This window comes from Nicotiana sylvestris, chromosome 1 (genome assembly GCF_000393655.2).
Source record: "Nicotiana sylvestris chromosome 1, ASM39365v2, whole genome shotgun sequence".
NCBI classification, from domain to species: domain Eukaryota; kingdom Viridiplantae; phylum Streptophyta; class Magnoliopsida; order Solanales; family Solanaceae; genus Nicotiana; species Nicotiana sylvestris.
Window position 1 is genome coordinate 85228566 of NC_091057.1, and position 23982 is coordinate 85252547.

The 23982-nt window shown below is 35.9% G+C and overlaps 1 long non-coding RNA gene across 1 annotated transcript; it reads left to right on the forward strand.

Annotated features, from left to right (window-relative positions):
• Positions 1–22223: 22223 nt before the first annotated feature.
• LOC138879966 (uncharacterized) lies at positions 22224–23588 on the forward strand. The gene is made up of 2 exons (XR_011402725.1): positions 22224–22653; positions 23438–23588. It is a non-coding gene; the product is annotated as an uncharacterized lncRNA (long non-coding RNA).
• Positions 23589–23982: the final 394 nt, after the last annotated feature.

Sequence of the window (23982 nt, forward strand, 5' to 3'; positions counted from 1 at the left end):
CATGTATCAATAAATAACACGTTTTAATATCACTATATGCATGTTGTATTACATTATCTAGTTAGATGTAAGACGACGTCTGATACCAATTGTTAGAACATACGCAACGGAAGCAAGCATACAAACCAGGCATCAAATACATGTGAACTAGACAACACAACAATAATGAGATTAAAAGCACTAACCTCTTGAAGTAGTTGCACAGACCTTCCAAGCAGCGAGAATCCAGAGCTGCAGTCTTCTGCTATTTGCCTAGTAAAACCTAGGACGATTTTGCTATTGGGTGGGCAAGAACAATACAACTGAAAGGTAAGTTATTACGTGAAACTAGTCTTCCTTTAATAGAACCGAAATTAAGCCACAATAGGGGCTCAAAAACGTATAGGATTCTGCAAGTAAAATCCTACTCTAACTCAAAAGGATAACTTTTCTCCAAGCTACTTTTTACCCAATTCTGTCCAAGTTTTTACTAGGTATAGCAGGGACCACAGAAATAATAAGAGGCTACTAATTATAGTATTAATTTGAAACTAGCATGAATTAATTCTTACTATAATTAATTGCAATTTATTCCACTAAAAACTGCAATTGAACTCCTCAGTATGAATTTCGAAAATTCATTAACACTTATTTTAACTCCCCATGTTAAGATTTCAAATACCAGTTAATTAAATTAAATCACTGAAAATTTAATTCAATTAACTAATTAAATCCTTTATAATTTCGCTTAAACTATTTCATGTGACGGATACAAAATCCACCGGCCAGGTTTTCACATGAAAACTTATAAGCTTACATAAAGGGGTATCATCAAACCCAAAACCGAGTAATAGATTCTATCAACTAATTATTATTCACAAATGTTATTCGTTATTGTCCAATCTATTAGGCATATACTAACTCTAAATAGAGTCGTACCTTTTGATAAATCAAAACAATAAACAAATTACATTGATCATAATAATTATATCAAGATTAGGAGTATAAGCTCATTTAATGAATTAGAGAAAATATTTTATATATTCAGTACAAAGACATATTTTCTCTACTTGATCCGTTCAATATACACTGAGTATACTAGCACAAGAAGTTGGAGTAAAACTACTCTCATTATACGATAATCTTGTGTTACAATCATCAAGATATTTTGTCCAATAATTTCTTTGATTGTGAACATAGTTTATTAATTATGAGAACCAACAATTTAATCTTCTGTGCATGAGCTAAGACTCCATACACTAAATTGTCTACTACATAACTAAAAGGACACACATGTAACAAATAATTTATTTAAAATAGTACTTTATTGAATTGAATAAATTAAATAAATAATTATTCCATAAAGAATAAAATATAATACTATGTCTAAACCGCATGGTTAATAGTATATCCCAACAGGTGATACATCCAAACCCTATTCGTCGAAAATTACAGTGTATAAGATTAAATTTTTTCATGTACATATATTAGGGGATGAATCCCCTAGCTTCTTTCCGTGTTTATACTTTTCACTTTTTGAACCCCTTAATGAAACCACTGAATTTATAGCTCTATTCAATATAGAATAATGTATATTTTAAATAAATAGATCTCAAACTCAGTTTAAATCTGATTGAAGACCTGAACACAAGGTTCAGCTCTTCTGTTTTGCATATTCATTTGTGCTTTTGGAATCCGCTTCTACGAGAAAAAACAGACATAGATTCAAAAATAGAAAAACAATCTTTGCCTATTAAGAACTACCTCTTTGTTCACTTAGAAGTCACTGATGTCATCTTATTTTCGCAATAGTTAGGATAGTTAGATTTAAACGTAATGTTATGTATTTGGATGTTTTTATTGTTTCATCCACTCCCATGTTGGTCTGGCGGTTTCTCCAGCAGATTGTGTTTTTGGTTCACTGTGACTGGCTGGCACGTGTATTTGCTTGAACAAGATATTTACATTCGGATCAATGACATTTTTATTTACATGCGTAGATGTATGGCATTTTTATATCTATATCTAGGAGCCATGTAAGAGATTTCTGACTATTTGTGAAGGAAAATTCTTTAGGCAAGAGACTGTGAAGTAGGTAGACTATAAATGTTTCTGAAAAGGAAGCTGTGTAATGTTATGTTTGTCAAATGTTAATTTTAATACAATATAGGTACCTCTATTATACTCTATTGTAATAAACTAAAAGATCTTCAGCCTTAGTTTTTGAGACATTGTTGTGACAAGTAATGTTGCAAGAAATACTATGGGCTTCCGTTTTTGCCCCTCAAAATGAGTCTTGTAATGTGTCAGTTAAAGAACATGTTGTAATTTCGGTGATGTTCTATGATCTAGGATTTTTTGTATATTTCACATTTTTTGGTTGTTGCACCTTTTGGATTAGGAGAGAAAAAAAAAGTGTAAAAAATGTCAAAGCAAATACCAGCAAATAAGAATCGCATAATGTAGTAGTAAATGTTCTGAAAGAAATGGAGTTTAATAAGTTATACTATATTTTCGCTGAAGCATAGTAGCAAGTATTCTAATTAAAATTAGCGGATGTAGCACTATAAGTGATGCTATTTTTACTTTGGAGAAGTGCTTTGAGCTTCATCTATTTGAGGTTCCTAAAATTCTTTTTAGCTTTAGAAACGTGAATTACTTTTAAGTTAGTTTTTAGGTGCAATGGAATTGAGAGAAACCCGTGTCTTTTTTATAAAGGAAATTAGAGTCTTCCTTAATTGTAGAAAATAGTTGATACATCACCTACATTATTAATAAAGCAAAACATCCATTCCGTCTGAATTAATGCCAATCATCTCTATGTTACCCCATCTCAATATTCAAAAAAAAAATGTGTGCTTTTTAAAGTAGTACTTCTATGTTAGTATTACTAGTCTGTCAGGTTAGTTCTTAGTGCAAGGTTATGTAGCTGAAACCCAAGAAGAATGTATACGGCAAAATCAGATGGCCTAATTTCTTGCTATCGAGTTACTTCAGAAGGACACCTCGAGACCCCGAGGACGCGAAGCTGTGACTGAGTTTCCTCCCTCGGAGCTCATCGAGGTCTGACGTAAAGAGGACATAGATCGAGGCTAGAGTAAAATGGGAAATTCCCAAGGCACACGGCTAAGTCTGACAAAGTCGGCCTACCCAGAGCCTGTATCAAGGCGTCGCGTCTAGCCGTCACATCTCCATGCCTTTACAATTAATGTATTTTGCACTATGACGAGATTCCCCTCCTATATAGAGGGGATCCTCATCACTTTGTTAAGGGCTGTTGTTGCTCCAACTATTCTACACAAGATCAGTAACAACTCTCTCTCTCTTTTCTCTCTAACTTACTCGCTCGAGACTACCTCTCTCATTTATTGCGTTCATACTTGTTCTTCATTTATTGTTCGATATCGGCGTAAAGAACCTCCTTTAATTATATTCTAACTGTTACTCCCTTCTCGGTTACCCTGATAGCTCGAGCCCGAGCCCGAGCGTCGACCTCGAGGCAATCGGTTGGCCCGAGGCCCGGATAACTAACCCCTCGGTTGGATCACAGCTCTATTCTAATTTGCGTTTTTATCCTTTATCTTCATATATCTAGCATCAACTACTCTAACAACTAGCATAAAAATAGATCACGTATTTTTAGAGTCTCATCAACAAATTTAATTGTTATTATCATTTTGACGGTAAACAAAGTAAGTTACAATAATAATCATAATAATTTATCCAAGCATAAATGGGTGAAGTTTTTATTTAGTGATCTTTGGTTACTGTAATTTCTTCGCATACTATTTGATGTATTTTCACTTAAAACATGTTGAACATTCAAATGCACCAAAAATATTTTTTTCTCTTTCCTTCATGTGTTTCTTGCTCGCTATATTGTGGGTTCCATAATTCTCTTGTGATGCTTTTGTTGATATACTTCGACCTTTGGTTTGCAGGATTACTTTCTTACTCAATAAGAAAAAATATTTGCTACCTGTGTCTAGCCTCTACTAGCTCCTGGCTTTTGAGGTAGAGTGGAAGAATTACTTCACTTGACTTCATAAGTTTCTTTTACCAAGCTTCAGGTATAGTTCAAGGTTTCATACTTGCATATTTCATAGTTTTTTGAAGCTCTTATAAGGCATGTTATCGTATAATTACCAAATTCTAATTTTAATGCGAATAGCCAAATTAAAATTGGCTGGGTAGGTTCATGGCAGTGAGCATAATTTTTCATGTTTGGGCTTAAGAAATTCAGGAGAATGGATAGAGAAGTTTAAGCACATCAAAAGATGCAGCACTATTAATATGAATAATCTCACCTCACAGTCTGTCTTTCACTGGGAAGGCATACTATATCAACTATGTATGTATATCGGACAATAGCCTTAACAAACATTTGACACGAGTAGCATGGCTCATGTATTTTTATTGAGGTTAGACTAACATATTTAATGCTCTTCCAAAGTAAGTTGCTGGATTGGTGAAGACATGCTTTGTACATTGCTGATAAAATGTTGCAGATTTTATGCAGTTCCTCCTCCAACAGAATATGAGAGGACGACCTGGAAAGAAAATAAGAATAGCAAGTATTCTGTCAACTGCCATAGGCTTCTTACCTCAAGCCTCCCTCTCCGCCACTGTTAGTGGAAACTTGCATAGTAATATAAGGATCCACTCAAAGTCATTGGTTTTATTTGAATAGCATCACATAATAGTGATGACCGCTGACACAGGCAAACCTGCAAGGAAGAGGTTACTTCTTATCAATTGATGCCACCTTTCCTCGATCCGGTAACTCAGAAGAGATTAGCCGTCTATTTTTAGAAGTGTATCATAGCTACTAACTCAGAATAGATTAGCCATCTACTAAACTATGCAAATGTTGTTATTTCTATTTGAAAATCTTGGCTGGTGATCTAAGAGCCGGTTATTAGAACTGGCTCAGAAGGAAGATGGGGAACGTAAGGCTATATATATTGAACGATGTTATACTGTCGACAATTTGGAAAAAAAAAGGGAACATCTAATGTAGTGTTACGTAATAAAGCTTGATTATTTATCGAAAGAAAGGAATCTGGAATATGCTATTGTAGTATTGGGCCCGTGCTCGAGCATCTAGTATAAGTATAATTAGAGGCGGTTTGTTTTTTCACACTTCATAAAATATTTGTTTAAAACAAGTATGTTCTATAATTAGGCAGTCATATCTATTGGTAAAACTCAATCTTCAAAATTTTATTAATACCAAAATATATTAGACGTGAAAATCTCAATATTATGTATAAAAAGTTAATCAATTTTATTTTGGCGATTTATAAGCCTGTTCTAATTGGCCAAAAATTTCAAAAAATAAAAATCAAAGTAAAAATATTTTCTTTAGTAATTTTAAAGTAGAAGATTTTATTTCAACATTTGCATTTACTTTTTCACTTTTTATTTTTTAATTTAATTTACCAGGAAAAAAAATAGGAATTAGGAAACCCACTCTACTACTTGGCTGCTTGATTTTATCTCTATCATTCTTTGAGCCGAGGGTCTTTCGGAAATGGCCTCTCTGTCTTTATAAGGTACGCAGGGGTAACGTCTGTGTACACACTATCCTATCCAGATCTCATTTATGGAATTAAACTGAGTTTGTTGTTGTTGTAGGAAACCCATTCTACAAATACAAAATAAGAAAATAGTAGACTGGACACTCTCTCCCTAAATATATAACAAAATAAGAGAAATATTAAACTAGACAAGCTCAAGAGAAATATTAAACTAGACAAGCTCTACCTCAGTGTCAATTTTTTTTTGGTCTGAAATATAATATATATATATATATATATATATATATATATATATATATATATATATATTAATCAAGCAATGCGTACATAGGGGTGGTGCATAGGTAGTATTCTATTACAAAGTATTATACTATTACAAGGTACTAGATTACTACTAATATTTATGTTTGTCATGGTATTTCTAGTGAAACTATCATCACAACAACAGTTCATAGTCGAAGGTGGCTGATTAAGATTGCCATTGCCATTTTGCAAAACATTCCCTTGACATGTTGGAGGAGCTGCCATACCATCCCTGTCTTCTTCAAAAACTTTTATAACAAAAACTGGGAGATCTTAAAAAACGCTTGGCATATAGTTGTTCCCAAAATTATGGCCCGCCTTTGCCAATTGATCCGCTACCCTATTTTATTCTTTGTACGCATGCTGAACTACTGGCTTACCTAGCTGGCCCAGAAAGTACCTGCAATCATTTATCATGTTAGAAAATGAAATATTATCTGATTGTAACATTGTGATAATTTCCCTTGCATCCACCTCCAGTGGCACTAGATTGTACTCGTATGCCAATTTGAGCCCATGAATCAATGCGTATAATTCTGCAGAGATGGATGTATCCCTTGGACAGTTCCTGAGAAACCTAATATCCATTCAACGTTGGAATTTCTAATTATCCCTCCAATGCCATCAGTTGTGGCTGAGTGTCCTCCATCTGTGTTTAACTTGTAAAAATTGTCCTTTGGAGGACTCCACTTTAGGTTAGTTGTAGTTCTGTTTTTTCTTTTATGAGAATAAGCTGTCAAATATGAGAATTCAGTTGCTTGTTGTGTTGTATGTTTAACATGAATGTTATCCCGAGTCATGTTGTATATATTTCTGTTTTGTATTATCCAAATATTCCATAAGCTCATTGATAAGTAAGTGTATGAATTCATATTATAAGGAAGTTTGAAGCCTTTATAGTTTATTAGCTCATGGCTGTATATTATATACCTCAGTGTCATCTTAACCATGAAGCAACTAAAATTGTTGCTTTAGCTCCCAAATTTGGGGGTCCCATTTTCTAGAAACAATTTTTTTTTTTTTTTTTTTTGAAAATACTGAGTACTATTGAGAAGAAAACTAGATTTTTCATATAAAAAGAAAGCCAACTTTTAGCTCGGTGAATAAGTGACGGTTTGACTTAAAAATAAGAAAATACGAATAACTTTATAAATCACTACATACTAATGAAAAATGAATTTAATAAGGAAATTATACTCCACTTTACCCTTTTTAGTAGGAAACATGTTAAAACTTTTATACTCTCTTTCTTGGTTTACGCAAGAGCCATAATATATTTCATCAATTTATATACTTTGTCTTATATTCTTGCTTACTTTCTCTAAGATTTCAACAGTTCGTTATTCAAAATTTCCGATAATTCTATTGCTTCTTTAACAACATAGTTAAAATCTATTTTCGATACAATTTATTGGCACTAATTTACCCCTAAATTAGACGGAGTACCACGTGACAGCTAGGAACAAAAAGATCCACCCCAATTTTAAATACCCGACTGTAACTAAAAACCCACTCATTATTTTACCTATTACCCGTCCCAATTCCCCCTGCTTAAAGATGAACCTCTGTTTTGCCATCATTAAAACCAAAAACAGAAAAAGAAAGAAAGAAACTCCATCACCGGTGTGCTTCCACCTGACGATGGCTTCACCACCACCAATTCCTCCAATTTCAGAAACAATGCTTCACTGCCAGGAATACTTTCTATCTGCCAATGCTTCCACGGTTCCACCTACACTAATTTCTTCAATTTTAGAAAAAATACTCCATGAAGTACTTCTCATAATGAAGTAATAGAGAAGAAATTTGGAGACTAAAGTATCGGAATATGAATTTTTTGTCTTTACCTGCAACATGAGCTGGCATATTTCAACCATTATGGTATGCTTCCCTACGTCATTTGGAATTTGAATAAAAAGTGACTTTGATCGAAGAGGTGCCATTGGAATGGTAAAGATTGATAAATTTTCGTTCTTTGCTGCTTCACTTTGGAATGGTTCTGTGAAATCCCCAGTGGTAAAAGTGCATAAATTTGTCGTCCTTCAATTATTGTCAAATTCTAGTTTCGTTCGATTTCGGGCTGTCGATTGCCATATTCTTCAGTCTTGTTTTTTGCTTTCTATCAGGCAATCATGTTAGGAAAAGGACTTTGAAATATGAGGAAGATGGACCATACTTGGACAATATTTAAGGAGGTGGTGGTGGCGGCAGAAGAGCAGAAGGAGCTGGGGTAGTGGGTGATGTACAAATTCTTGGGTCGAGTAATAGGTAAGATAATGAGTGGGTTTTTAATTAGAGTCTGGTATTTAAAATTGGGTGGATTTTTTGTTCCTGAGCTACCATGTGGCACTCCGTTTAAATTAGGGACAAATCAGTACCAATAGTATAACGGTAGGGAGTTAATTGGACGAATAGTATAACAGAGGATATATTTAAACTATTTTAGATAGTACAAGAAAATATTTGACCCTTTTCCGTACAATATATTGTGTCTCATTTTCTATTCGTCTCATTTTATTATGCATTTTTATGGTACTAATATATCGGTTTCGGTTGCTTTTTGAGTCGAGGGTCTCCTGGAAACAGCCTCTCTACCCTTCGGGGTAGGGGTAAGGTATGCGTACATATTACCCTCCCCAGACCCCACGTGTGGGATTATACTGGGTTGTTGTTGTTGTTGTTGTATTTAAAACTTGCGGAAAGTATTTGAAGCAGCAATATAAAATTTGGAATTAAGTCTTCAAACTTCTTGAATCGGGTTCTTTCATTCTAACATTCTAGTATCTTTTTATATTTGTTATTTTGTTATTTTATTTCATGGTTTTAAAGAGGAGTTTAAAATTTAATATAACCCCAAAAAAGAGCTCTGGATAAATTTTTAGCAAACAGTAGAAAAACTAAATTAGAAAATATAAGTGTATTGGGAAAAAACTGAATTTACATTGTATGTGACGTGGCATGACACGTGGACTGGTCAAACGGTCAAAACACAATAAATAGCCAAGAGACACGAGTGACAACAGATAAGGGAAAAAAAAGCAATATTGGTGCGGACCGTTACTAAAATAGGTACGAGTCTCGTACCTATCCAAGTCATCTAAAGACCGAAGATCGAAAGAAGTTGAAGATACGAATCTGATGACGTAAAAGAGTTTAAATATAGCATTAAATATCAAATACGTTAGAATATTTGTTTTAAAAAGAAATGATTGTATAACGTTTCTTTTAATGTCATTTATTGCTCATAATTGCCTCATTAAGGCAAAGGCATTACCTCTTCTGATGGATTAGTTATAAAAGGAGAAGAACTCACCATCTGTAAGGAGACGAAATATTATTGGGATCTTACTAAAATATAAAACTATTTACTGCTTTACCATCATTCTCAAAAGTATTTTGTTTTCGTCTCCTGATTATCACTAACCCGAATTTCTTTTTAGCCTTGACCAAAGACTCAGATTTTTGGTTAAACAAATTGGTTCCGTTACCGGGAATCTAATAATCTTTTCTTTTAAGCTATATCTTGTCCATTGTCGTCACCATGTCAAACAACAACACCGATAATAACAGTAATAACACATTGGGAAACCATGAAAATCAAATCCATCAAAATCAAGGTGACGTGGTTCCCTCCCCTCCAGATTCACCACGTCAATCTCGTGAAGGCACTCTTGTTACTAAATCCCGTGCTGATCAACAAGAACAATCTGAACATTTTGAAGGAGTTACAACTGAAGCTTTACAAAAGCTAATTGATGCACAGGTCGGCAAAGCTCTTCAGGCACTTGTTAGTCGATTACCTGCTGCACCACCCATACCAACTCCTAATAATAATACATTGGAGAATCCCCGTTCTGGTCTTGATAATTCTGGAAACGGAGCAACCCCCAGTGAACCACAGGAAGGGGGACCAGGTAATTCAAATAATTCATATTTGCAAAATTTAGTACTAACCTTGCAGAAACAGATTAAGGAACAAAATGAGCGTATTGAGCAAATCCCTGGAGTTCCGCCTGTAATAAAAGGAGTAGACATGGACAAATACTCACAACAACTATGGAAGCCAAGTACAGCTCCCCTTCCAATTCCGAAAAAGTTCAAAATGCCTGACATCCCGAAATATGATGGTACTACAGACCCACGTGACCACGTGACTGCATTTACAACAGGCGTGAAAGGCAACGACTTGACCAAACAAGAAATTGAATCAGTACTGGTCAAGAAATTTGGAGAAACACTCACCAAGGGTGCATTAACCTGGTATTCTCTTTTATCTGAAAATTCTATTAATTCTTTTGCTGAGCTTGCAGATTCTTTTATTAAAGCACATTCGGGAGCACAAAAGGTTGAGAAAAGAATGGAAGATATTTTCAAAATCAAACAAGGGGATTCGGAGTTGCTTAGAAATTTTGTTGATAGATTCCAGCGTGAAAGAATGACTCTACCTCGTGTGCCTGACAATTGGGCTGCAATAGCCTTTGCAAGTAATTTAAATGACAAAAGTTCTGAAGCCACGAGACGACTCAAAGAAAGCCTTCGAGAATTTCCTGCAACCACGTGGAATGATGTTTACAACAGGTATAGTACGAAGCTGCGAATTGAAGAAGATACCATACCTAAGTTTCATCATGAAGAAAGGGGTGGTCCCCAAAGATCAGAAACCGAAAAAAGATCAGGTAAAAACAAGTACGATCCATATATGGGACCTGCAGGAAAAGACCCACGGTCGAAACAAGATAGCCAGCAATATGATCAAAAATCGAGGAACAGGGACTCTGGTTCTTCTTCAAAGTTCATGAATGATCGGAACAGACAAGAATCACGAGATGATGACAGAAGTTTAAAGGCACGATTCGGCGGATATAATTTTAATGTCTCTACCTCCGAGCTCGTAGCTGTTTTAAGAAGCATGGGAAATAAGGTACGGTGTCCAAAAGAGATGCGGTCAAATCCAAATAGACGCAATCCATATCATTGGTGCGAATTCCACAATGATCACGGGCACAAAACTTCAGAATGTAGATTCTTGCAGAGTGAAGTGGATCATCTATTGAATCAAGGGTACCTCACTGAGTTATTTAGCGAGAAAGGAAAACAAGCTTATATGAAAAACAGGCAAGAGCCACCACAACCTCCTTCACCCAAGAGGACAGTGAATGTGATAAGTGGGGGAGAAGATATTCACGGCATAACCTACACAGCCTCCAACAAGGTTTCTAAGGTAACAATTACACACGGGAAACGGGTGCGGCAGGTCCTAGAAAATGAAAGTATTTCGTTCGATGACGCAGATACCGAAGGAGTGACAACTCCACATAATGACGCACTGGTAATATCTTTACTTGTACATGATACTAATGTAAAACGAGTTTTGATTGATCCAGGGAGTTCTGTAAATATTATATTACTAAGGGTACTACGAGAAATGCAAGCTGAAGACAAAATGATACCCAAGGCGCACACCTTGTCAGGCTTCGACAATTCAAGTGTGGTAACAAAAGGAGAGGTAATTCTAACAACTTTTGCTACGGGTGTTGTTAAAGAAACTAAATTTCAGGTAGTTGATATGGAAATGGCCTACAATATGATCATGGGGAGACCATGGATACACGATATGGATGCTGTCCCATCAACTCTACATCAAGTTATTAAATTCCCATCACCATGGGGAATTTGCCAAATTCGTGGGGATCAGCAGATGGCTAGAAGTGTCAACGCTGTAACAAGTACGAGTACCGTAAATAAAGAAAAATAGCAATTACAGGAAACAGTTGAAGGTAAAAAAGATCAAACTTCAGCTGAACAAGAAAAAACAGATTTGGACTCAAGGCCTGACACAATTCAGGAACCTGAAGAAAATGAAAGCATCAAAACGACAATTGAAGAGCTCGAGGCAGTGATATTATTTGAGCAATGGCCTGAACGGAAGGTTTATGTCGGAGCCAATTTAAGCTTAAACATGCGAGGTATGATAATCGAATTTTTAAAAGCTAACTTAGACTACTTTGCTTGGTCCCACGCTGATATGAAAGGGATACCACCGGATGTGATGACTCACAAACTCAATGAGGACCCTTCTTTCACACCAATAAAGCAAAAGAAAAGAAAGCAATGTGCTTTCAAGAACCAGGTGATTCAGGATGAGGTCCAAAAATTATTAAAAATCGGATCAATCCGTGAGGTAAAATATCCTACTTGGTTAGCTAACACGGTGGTTGTACCCAAGAAAAATGGTAAGTGGCGTGTTTGTGTAGATTATACCGATTTAAATAAAGCCTGTCCAAAAGATTCCTTTCCCTTACCGCATATAGACCAACTAATTGATGCAACCGCAGGTCATGAACTTTTAAGTTTTTTAGATGCATACTCGGGATATAATCAAATTAAAATGGATCCTGGTGATGAAGAAAAAACTTCTTTCATCACAGACAGGGGGACTTACTGTTATAAAGTAATGCCCTTTGGTCTCAAAAATGCTGGGGCAACCTATCAAAGGTTGGTCACCAAAATGTTCCAAGAACATTTAGGGAAAACAATGGAGGTATATATAGACGATATGCTCGTCAAAACCCAGCAATCTCATGATCATATTTCTCATCTATCTATTACTTTTGAAATTTTGCGAAAATTTAATATGAAACTCAACCCAGAAAAATGTGCATTTGGAGTTGCATCAGGTAAGTTTTTGGGTTTTCTTGTTTCTAACCGTGGTATTGAAGTGAATCCTTCTCAGATCAAAGCAATAGAAGAAATCCCTGATATCCTTACTAATAAAAAGGAAGTACAAAGATTAACGGGAAGAATTGCAGCTTTGGGGAGATTTATTTCCAAATCCTCAGAAAGGTGTTTTAAGTTTTTCTCTGCACTCAAAAAGCAAGATCATTTTGAATGGAATGAAGATTGTCAACAAGCCCTTAGAAATTTGAAAGCTTATTTGTCAAAACCACCGTTGTTGGCAAAACCAAAGGTAGGGGAAAAACTTCTCATCTATCTGGCCGTATCTGAAGTCGCGGTGAGTGCTATTTTAGTCCGCGAGGACCAAGGTAAACAATCTCCTATTTATTATGTAAGTAAGTCCTTATTGGATGCTGAGACACGATACCCACAGCTAGAAAAATTAGCATTAGCTTTGATCATGGCATCTAGAAAATTAAGACCTTATTTTCAATGTCATCCCATTAATGTAGTTACTGCTTTTCCGCTTCGAAATATTTTGCATAAACACGAACTTTCAGGAAGATTAGCAAAATGGGCTATAGAACTAAGTGAATATGAAGTTGTTTATCAACCCAGGACCGCTATAAAATCTCAAGTACTAGCTGATTTCGTGACTGATTTTAGCCAGGGGATGCATTTAGAAGCAGAAAAAGAATTACTAGTTTTTAATGGTGCAAACCCGGGGACTTGGGTTTTATTCACTGATGGTTCATCAAATGTAAAAGGGGCAGGCCTAGGGATAGTCCTCGTACCACCTGCGGGTGAGACTATTAGCCAGGCTATAAAATGTCATTCTATAACTAATAATGAAGCAGAATATGAGGCTATAATTGCAGGTTTAGAATTGGCACGAGAACTCGGCATAACACATATTATAATCAAGAGTGATTCTCAACTCGTGGTCAATCAAATGCTGGGGACTTATACAGCCAGAGAGACGCGAATGCAAGAATACCTCGCAAAGGTACGGGAGTTAATAAAGCAATTCCAAACTTGGAAAGTAGTGCAGATCCCAAGAGATGAGAATGTAGAGGCAGATGCTTTAGCAAATCTCGCATCTGCAGCAGACGTAGCAAACGATACAAATGCTTCAGTCATACATTTATTTCATTCCGTTCTCGAATCTGATAAAAACGAGGTAAATTTTAATCATTTAACATGGGATTGGAGAAACGAAATTGTTGCCTTTTTACAGCACGGTACCGTGCCTAATGACAAAGGAAAGGCTCACGCGCTTCGCAAAAAAGCTGCTCGATATTGTTTATATCAAGGAAATCTTTATCGAAAGATGTTCGGTGGACCACTAGCAAGGTGTCTCGGACCCTCTCAAACAGAATATGTGATGAGAGAAGTGCACGAAGGACATTGTGGGAATCACGCAGGGGACGGTCACTGGTAAGAACATTAATTCGCACAGGATATTATTGGCCTAAGATGGAAGAAGAAGCAACCAGTTTCGTGTCCAAATGTGATAAATGTCAAAGGTACGGCAACAATATGCACAGACCAGCTGAGTTACTACATCCTGTTATAGCCCCGTGGCCCTTTATGAAATGGGGAATGGATATCGTAGGTCCACTTCCACAAGCAAAAGGTCAGGTAAAGTTTCTACTTGTACTTACAGATTATTTCACTAAATGGGTAGAAGTAGGGGCATTTAAACAGGTACGAGAGAAGGAAGTTAAAGACTTCATATGGCGAAATATAATATGCTGCTTTGGAGCACCAAAGGAGATTGTGTGTGATAATGGACCACAATTCATTGGAGCTCAAATCACAGAATTTCTTCGAAGTTGGCAGATCAAAAGGATAACGTCTACGCCATACCATCTAGTAGGTAATGGACAAGCAGAATCTACTAACAAAGTCATTATCAACAACTTGAAGAAGAGGTTACAGGATTCAAAAGGTAATTGGCCTAAGGTGTTACCTAGAGTATTATGGGCTTATCGTACAACGACCAAAACAGGCACTGGAGAAACACCATTTTCAATGGTTTATGGTGCGGAAGCCTTAATTCCAGTTGAAATAGGTGAGCCAAGCACACGGTACGATCAGGCAACGGAGTAATCTAACGATGAAGAGATGCGGGTCAACCTTGATTTACTTGAAGGAAGAAGAGAAGTTGTATTGATAAGGATGGCAGCACAAAAGCAAGTAATTGAACGATATTACAATAGGAAGCACGCCTCAAATTTTTCAAAATTGTGGACTTCGTGCTTAAAAAGGTGTTCCAATCTGCAAAGGCTGCTAACTCAGGAAAGCTAAGTCCAATATGGGAAGGACCGTACAAAGTCCGTGACATTGCGGGAAAAGGAGCATACCAGTTGGAGACAATGGACGGCAATGTTTTACCCTCACATTGGAATGCCATCCACTTAAAAAGATATTACTTTTGAGAAAGTACCTACGGTCAGGTATCACCATGTTAAAATTTCTCTCTTGGATTATTAATGTTTTACTAACGATTTTAGATGCTAGGCAAAACACCCTAACTCGTGCCAAATGATGAGTCACAACCTGCAAGGCAAAATGGAGTATTCTTAAATTCCCAGCCCAGGGTTACAATTAATCTGATGGAAATACACACGAGTTAGGCAGTCTTCATCTATAATCGCACCTCCGAGTCCCGTATATCTTTCTGTTTCCGGAAAAAGGCCAAAGTAAAAGAAATAAACAAGTGCTCGAGGCTTCATACTTCACCGCTCAAACACTTGAGGGACTACATATTGTACACAGATACGTGTAGAAGTGCAGATACGAATATCGAACAAAAGTCGGCCACAAAGAGACAAGTGTTGAGAAAAAGTTACGAAGTCTTCAGGATTCATGAGAAAAATAAAGTCATCTCTCAAAACTCATAAACAAAGTCACCTCTCAAACCCTTCTTAATATATAAAGATAGGGTCATGACTATGTACTGAAACAGGTTATGAAGAAAAACCTTGTTTATTCTATGTTATGTACAAATCTGTTACAAAAAAAAATAGTTACGAAAAAGTTGTAGATGTATTGTAATACATGTAATAGTCAAACACTTGTTAAAGTTCATGAATAGAAACTTCCCAAAGTTGTTTCATACAAAACGTGTGTATTCCTATTTCTTTCATCGTATTATAAACACCATATGAAGTTGAGACGTCTTCTTCATTAAGTGTCGATAAAATAAAAGGGCCCTTTTTTATAAGCCTCATGTTGATAATCCATGAGAAGAATCATAAAGCATTTTAAAAGAATAAAAATGCTAAGCTATTCTATAAGTCCTAGATAAATGGGCAAGAATAAAATATACGGAAGTACCAATAAAAACTTCTTAATATAAAAGACTAAGTACAAACTTAGTCAGCAAAATATTTGTTTTTTACAAATGCCCCATTATGATAACTGGGGACTTCGTCAAAAGATCCCTTAAAGTTGCCAAGGGATAACACCACCAATTAATAAAAACAAAAATAGCAATTTAATTTTCAGCTAGTCACTGAAGGGGTTGGAACATCAGAAGTTGCAATTTCATTTTAAAGAGCAATTTTAATTGGGCTTGGAATATTGAAATCACCGAGGGGAGCAAGAATCACAGGAGCTTCAGCTTCCATGGAATGTGTCATAGAAGTTTCACCCTCGGGAGCCGAAATTGCAACCTCAATTGCTGCAGTAGCCACTTCTTCATTTAAAAGCTCTTCCGTTCCAGGAGCTTCAAGTGCAGGAGAAGGAGTATCAACAGGTTGTTGACGTTTCTCGATAGTGTCTAAGACTTTGGCTAATTCAGATTGCAAATCGAAGCTTTCCTGAGCAGCTTCCATCAGAGCATCACGGCAAGCTTTCAGGAAAGCCCAACTCACCTCTATGTTGAAGTTCTCCTCCAGAAGTCCATACTCCCTTTCCCACATAGCAAGATCATTCTTTAATATTTGATGTTCAGCTAAATGGGAATCAAATGAAGCTTCAAGGGAGGCATGAGAGCTCTTCAAAGCTCGAATCTCGTCAGAGGAGGTATGTAAGTCAGCTTGAGCTTGAGTCAAGCTTTGCACTAATTCTCCTACATATTCTTCTTTCTTGGCTAAAAGTGCCTTAAGCTCCTTGACTTCTTCACTAGCCTTTGATAATTGTTCTGACATTGAGCACTCCAAAAGCTCTTTATCTCTTTTAAATTGGCTTGAAGAAGCCTTGACAGTCTCTAGTTCAGAAGTCAAACCACGCTTTTGCTGCTCCAGGAGATTTCTACTTTCTTGCAACTCCTCTATGGTCCCCTGAGCATTCTCAAACTGTTCTTTCCAATTAGCTGCTTCAAGCTGGGCTCCCCTGGCTATTTCCTCGGCCTCATGGATGGATTTTTCAGACTCACGGGTTTTTCTTTCCAGAAGGGAAATTCTTCCCATCAATTCGGTACCAATAAGGTTAGTCTACAGAGACAACTCATAGAAATGAGGATTTGTAGATCAGAAATAAAAAACTTGTTGGTAAAGGAAAAATACCTTCAAAGTAGAATGAACTATGTCATTCATCAGAGTCAGGCAGTTGTGGCTCTCCATCTTCTTCTTCTCAATATCACCGATTAGAGGCTCGAGCCAAACATCAGCTCTACCAGTCTTTCTCAAAAGGCTATGGTTGGTAGGAACTTCAAGAGTAACACTTCTCATAGCCATGGTTCTACTGCTAGAACCCGCCTCTGTATGCTGAACGAAGGGAGGAGGAGCCATGGAAGGAGGAGTAGTAGAAAAGGAAAACACAGCAACAGGAGCCATAAGAGTCAAAGAAGGGATGGAAGGAGAAGATGAAGAAACTGACACAGGAACGGAAGCAGGTGCAGTTGAAACTGGCAAAGGAATGGAGGAAATAGGAACGAATGAGGAGAGAGGAGCTTCATCAAAAACAGGGTCGGGCTCGCCACTCTCAAAACCACTATCAAAAAGACGCTGAGTTAATTCATTAGTATCTTTTGCCACGGTGTCCTCGTCAGAATGAATCAAAATAGGCTCGGTGGACGAAGTTTGAGCAGGGGTATCCTCAATTTCATCACTATTAATGACTCATCTCCTAACTCTTGGCCTGGCAATTAAAGAGGTATCTTCCTCTTCCTCATTCTCAGAACTTTCTCCTATAGCTTTCCTTTTGTGAAGCGAAGCTCGAGCTTTGTTCAAATCAAGTGCAGCATTAGCAGACATGCGAATGGCCATAGCTACTTCAGCTGTCATTCCTCTAACACCAAATCCTGATCAAAAGAAGGATACATAATCAACATTTAGAAAAAGGTGCTTGGCATGTAAAAAACAACGTGTAAAAAGGGACATACCATGTGTTTTCACCTTCCAGCCATGTAAAGAAGAAATTGATTTCCAAGTTCTTTGATCCTTAGGAGCAATCTTCAAAATTGAATCTACCCAACCATGGAAGTTAGGAATAAGTTCCACATCTCCCATGGTTGCTACAAAAAACCAAAAAGAGACGAAGTGAGAAAAAGAATCAGAATTCTCAAAAATAGGTGCGGTAAATAAAAGGAAACTTACGTGCAAAATTCCACTTCTCAGGGAAGGGAATATTTGTTTCACCAAGCAAGTCCACCGTACGTACAGCAACGTAACGGGTGTACCATCCACGATCCTTGTCATCTTCAGGGTTTACCAAAACCTTTTTGCTTCTTGCAGTTAAGGTAAAAACCTCATGGCGCATTAAATTGGGATGGTATAAATGAATAAGGTGAGAAAGGGTGAAGTCGACATTGGCTTTGGCAGATAAGTATCTTAGACAAGCTATTGCTCTCCACACTAGGGGACCGACTTGGGCCAAACAGATTTTAAAGAAACGACAAAAGTTAATAATGACTGGGTCAACCGGAGGATTAAAACCCAAAGTAAATGGGTAAGTATAAACGAAAGAATAACCATTTCTAAAGGAAGAAATTCTTTGATTTGGGGAAGGAATTGACATTCGTAGACTATTGCTCCAGTTACAATCCCTTCTGATGGTAGGGATTGTAAGCTCGGTTACTAATGAAGGATAAGTGTCAGCTTTTTTCTAAATTTGCAATTTGCCTTTGAAGAGACGTTCTATCACTCCCAAAAGACAAATCACTGGGAACAATTTCATCGACTAAAGGTTCTTGAGAAGAATCAAGGATTTCTTTACCTTTAGAAGAAGGGGTCTTCGGAATAGAACTCCCGATATTAGGAGAAGAAGAAGTAGGACCAGATAAACCATCACGAGCGGACCCTAGGCCCAAGCTCCGAAGCCTACCTCCTCTGCCTCTCCTATGTCTTGTAGGGGCATTGGAGAAGTGATCAAGAATTGGAACTTTTCTAGGGTTAGGGTTTAGAGATGACATTGTTGAAGAAGGATGTACTAAAAGGGAGAAAAAATACAAGTAAGTAAGAAATTGCTTGTTGAAGATCTATGAAGAAGAAGGTAAACAAAAGAGGGTTAATAATACTTATAATGACAACCGTCAAACTTAGAAGTGCAATGAAGGAAAGCCTATAATAAAGGCAACTATCATTTCGTGAATAGTGTGAATGATGAAGTCTCGAAAAAAGGGGGTAGAATTGCAGAATCAATCAAAAGGTGACACATATGTAAAGCATTAAATGGAAGGGACAATTGAAGCGTCAGTATTTGTCATAATATTAATTACGGCAAAAATTCCCTTTTTATGAAAATACATTTCCCAATTATTTACTTGATAAATAAATGGAAAGTGGGGGGACTATCTGTATTGGGAAAAAACTGAATTTACATTGTAGGTGATGTGGCATGACACGTGGACTGGTCAAACGGTCAAAACACAATAAATAGCCAAGAGGCACGGGTGACAACAGATAAGGGAAAAAGAAAGCAACATTGGTGCGGACCGTTACTAAAATAGGTACGAGTCTCGTACCTATCCAAGTCATCTAAAGATCGAAGATCGGAAGAAGTTGAAGATACGAAGCTGATGACGTAAAAGAGTTTAAATATAGCATTAAATATCAAATACGTTAGAATATTTGTTTTAAAAAGAAATGATTGTATAACGTTTCTTTTAATGTCATTTATTGCTCATAATTGCCTCATTAAGGCAAAGGCATTACCTCTTCTCCTAGGATTAGTTATAAAAGGAGAAGAACTCACCATCTGTAAGGAGACGAAATATTATTGGGATCTTACTGAAATACAAAACTATTTACTACTTTACCATCATTCTCAAAAGTATTTTGTTTTCGTCTCCTGATTATGAGTAACCCGAATTTCTTTTTAGCCTTGACCAAAGACTCAAATTTTTGGTTAAACAATAAGGGAGTATTTTTCAAGATGAACAAGTCACTAACCTCGTAGAGCTAGATGATATTGAAATCTAAGAAGATAGAAGATTAAATGGATTATATAAATCAATTGAAAAAAATTTATTAAAAGGAATTGATTATAGAAAATAATTAATAACTTTGCATCTTAAAAAAATTTAAAAATAGATTCTGAATAAAAAATATCTATTGAAAATTATTATATAAGGGTCTCTAAATAAACTTTGGCTTCAGGCCCCATGTATTTTTGAGCCGCCTCTACATGTTTTCTAAAAAAGAAGCTAAAGTAAAACTAAAGATGAGGTAACATAGTTGTTTGAAATATCTATATTACATAATGCTATTAATTGTACTTGAGCAAGATTGATTTCAAAGGTTCAGAAGCCATCTACAATGAAGCAATTCAGGCATATATCTTGTTGTACAATACTTTATAAAATTACCTCTGAAGTATTAACTAGAAGGCTAATGATAATGGATATGTTGGTGGACAGGTACCAATCTGTGTTTGTCCCTGATAGGATTATCACAGATAATATAATTGTAATTCATGAACTAGTTAAAGGATATAATAGAAAAAGTATCTCTCGTAGGTGTATGATAAGATGGACATCCAAAGGGCATATATATGATTCCCTTGAATGGCCTTTCTTGGAACAAGTCCTAATTCGTTTGAGCTTTTCTGCTGCCTTTGTGAATTGGACAATAACTTATGTTCGTAGTGTGTCATCTTTTATTATTATTAATAATAATGATCAGCCAGTGTATTATGATGAGACAAGGAGACTCAATGTCTCCTTTTTATTCAATTCATCAAAGTGTGAAAAGCTTCAGATTATTTTGCTTGGGTTTATTGATGACATGGTTCATGTTCTGCAAAAAACATACCACAACTTCTTTTTTATTGCTTTATATACTTATTTGTGGTTTCAGGATATAACGAAAAACTCAGTGTACTTTGGAGGGGTCAATGGAGATAGATACACAAGAGGAAATACAACAGGTCTTGGATTTTATAAAAGGTGTGTTGCCTATTAGATATTTTGGTGTGCCTAAGAGATTATTGGTTATGCAGCATTACCCATTTGTGGATAACATGTTGGGTAGGGTAATATCTTTCTTTTTTTGGGTCAGATTGAAAATATTTTATTCAACCAAGAATATATATAGAGAGAAAGAGCGAGCTATCTAAAATGGACTATAAAGCTAGTTCTTACTAAAATAACCAAATCAAGACCGATATAGCAAGATCAAATTGGAAACCTATCAAACTGGATCAAACTAGTTTTCCATTTACAAATGCTTTGCCCAACTAAATATAATTGTAATACTATTTCTTTAACTTTGTCAGAATATACCCTATTTTTCATTTGAAATCTCCTGGAGTTCCTTTCAGCCCAAATGTGGCAGATGGTAGCAGCAAAGAAGAATCCCTATGTCTACTAGAATGCTGAAGTTTTGCGTGATTGTCTTTGTTACTTCGGCCCCGTATGCTGAAGTTACGCGAAAAAGTGGGTACGCTTGCAATTTATTTTGCAAAGCGGACACAAGTTAAAATGTGACTCAAAAAGTGGGTATAGATGCAAATGCCCCCAAAATATATATACATTGATTTTACCAAAGCCAACGGGTTCCGGTGACCCCCTACTACTAAGGTAGGTTCGCCCCTGCTCACCACAACTCCGCAAAGAACCCTTTAAAAAAATTTCCTGCCAAAATTCCTCGCTATTCTTCACCAGAGAAAAGAAAAAAAAAAAAAGTAAAATCAGAAAACCCTTCACAGGATCGGTCATCAACATAGAGTCCTGTTGGATGAATAGAATCCATACTCCAATGGACGTACAAACCATCCTAGCATGACCATTTCACCACATCGAGAATATTTTGGCTATTCTAACAAATATCATGTTGTCAACCGTGTGAACACCTAATTTTTGCACTATTTTAACACCTCCTAAAGTTATTAGTGTTTTGTTATTTTAATTATTTTTCTCAATTTTTGTGACTTTAATTGCATATTTCCTATCATAAAATACTAAAAAAAATAGTTCTTTCTTCATTTGTGCATTTTAAGAATTAACTAGCTGTTCAGTTGGTGAATTAATCTAGTTAATTGATCATTAGAATAAGTTATTTAATTAATTTATTTGTGTAAAATTAGTTTAATAAGTAGGATTAAGGAAGAAATTTGGCCAAATTTGAAAGAAAAAGTGTCCAAGAGTGCAAGATAAAGGGCTGTCATTGAAAGGGTCTGAAACTACGTAGTTTTGCCTCAAAACTACGTCGTTTCACTAAATGAAACAAGATCAAATCATACTCATCCATTTCATCTTGATCCAATGGATCTCATTCACTCTTGGCTTAGGTATTTAAAGCCTCAAAAATCTAAAAATTGTCCTCATTTTCCCCCATAATTCTTTTCTCCTTCTTCTCTCTTCTCTCTCTCTTCACTCTCTCTACGCCGCCCCAGTTTCACCCACCGCCGCCGGCCGGAAATCGCCGCCGCCGGCGGACCACCTCCAAACACCTCTAAATTCACACTATGTAATCTCCACAACTTCCTCTTTCCATATCTCCAAACCAAATCCTTCAAAAATCCCTCAAACTCCTTGAATCTTAGATCTAGGAAACTTTCCCGTCATTTTTTGCCCAAATTATTGAAGCTCCAACCACTACCGCACCACAATACCTACATCAATGGATAGAGCTCCCCAAGACCTAGCTATTGATGCCAATTTTACCCTGAAAATCCGGCGACCAAAATCCGGCAAAATTCTGGCGACCTCCTCGAACACCCTCTTTGGGCATACCACCATTTTTTCGGCCACTTGAATTATAAAATGGTAAAAATCCTATACTTTTGTGGATATTTTTTCTATTTTATTTTTATTTTTTCAGATTTTATTTTTGTCTATTATTAATTATAGTTTTTGAAGTTTGAAATGTTAAATTTTCTATTTTTTTGCACTTGTTGAAGTAGTAAAATAGTTTTGTGTTGATAAAAGTGAGGTAGTGAAAAATACTTAAGAGTATATGGTACTTGTTTGATTATTTATTTACTACTTCAAGACTCTTTGAATACGACACTCAAAAGTCAAATTGTTTGGTAAGAAAATGTAGACCTTTGGACAGTGTTTGAATAAAAGTCTGTCTTTGAATAGTGGATAGCAGATTTTGTTTGAAATACTTGACAAGATTTGAACCAGAAAGTCTGGCATTTTAAATTTAAGAGCAGATTTTGTAGAAAAATCTGTCAAAAAGATTGATTTTTAATTTTTTTGAAATAGCTGATTGTTTTGATATAAAAGGAGGACACTCCATCTTACTGAGGGAGCTCTAGACACACAAAAAAAGAGCAAAAATCAGTAGCTATAATATCCTTTTGCAGCTTTTGTGAGTTGATTCTTAAGTGAAAAACTTGTTTAAGGAAAATAGAGTAGTCTTGAAAGATTTTTCTGGAGTTACATAATTGTACTGTTTTGCTGGGGTATTTCTAGTTTATTTTCTTGGGTTTGAATCTGCCGGTTGTCGCTGTTTTTTGCTGTTGTTGCTGCCCGTTTAATTGTTTTGCTGTTGATTTTGGAAAGAGCTGACTCTACTGTATTTGTTCTTCTTTCTGCTGTCCAGGTAATTTTCGGATCATGTAATCTCATAAAATCGAGTTGGAATGAAAGATAATGACGCTGGAAATATTAGTAGTTTTATCCTTCTATTGTAATTCATTTTTATATGCTCTTGAATGTTTGATAATGTTATAACGATATGTTAGTTAATTAAATTGTGTTAAGCATCTCTAATTATTTTTATTTTTGCAAAACATTAGATATAATTCCACTGGCATTTGGTTGTCTGAAAGGAGCATATATATTAAAATTTGAACCCTTGTAGCCATGTTTGTCCCTTTGTTATCACCAAGCTAAGTTTTTATTATTATTATTATTATTTATTATTATTATTATTATTATTATTATTATTATTATTATTATTATTATTATTATTATATTTTAGAGTCTCAATAATCTTTTTTTATCTCTTAAAAAATACTTATTTAGTAAGGTAGTTAAGTTGTAGAATAGAAAGACAATCTGTAAACTTATTTTTGTAAATAGTTGGCTACGGATTGCAAATAGTAAGATATGACTAAATCTGTAATATAGCTTTAAAAGGCCATA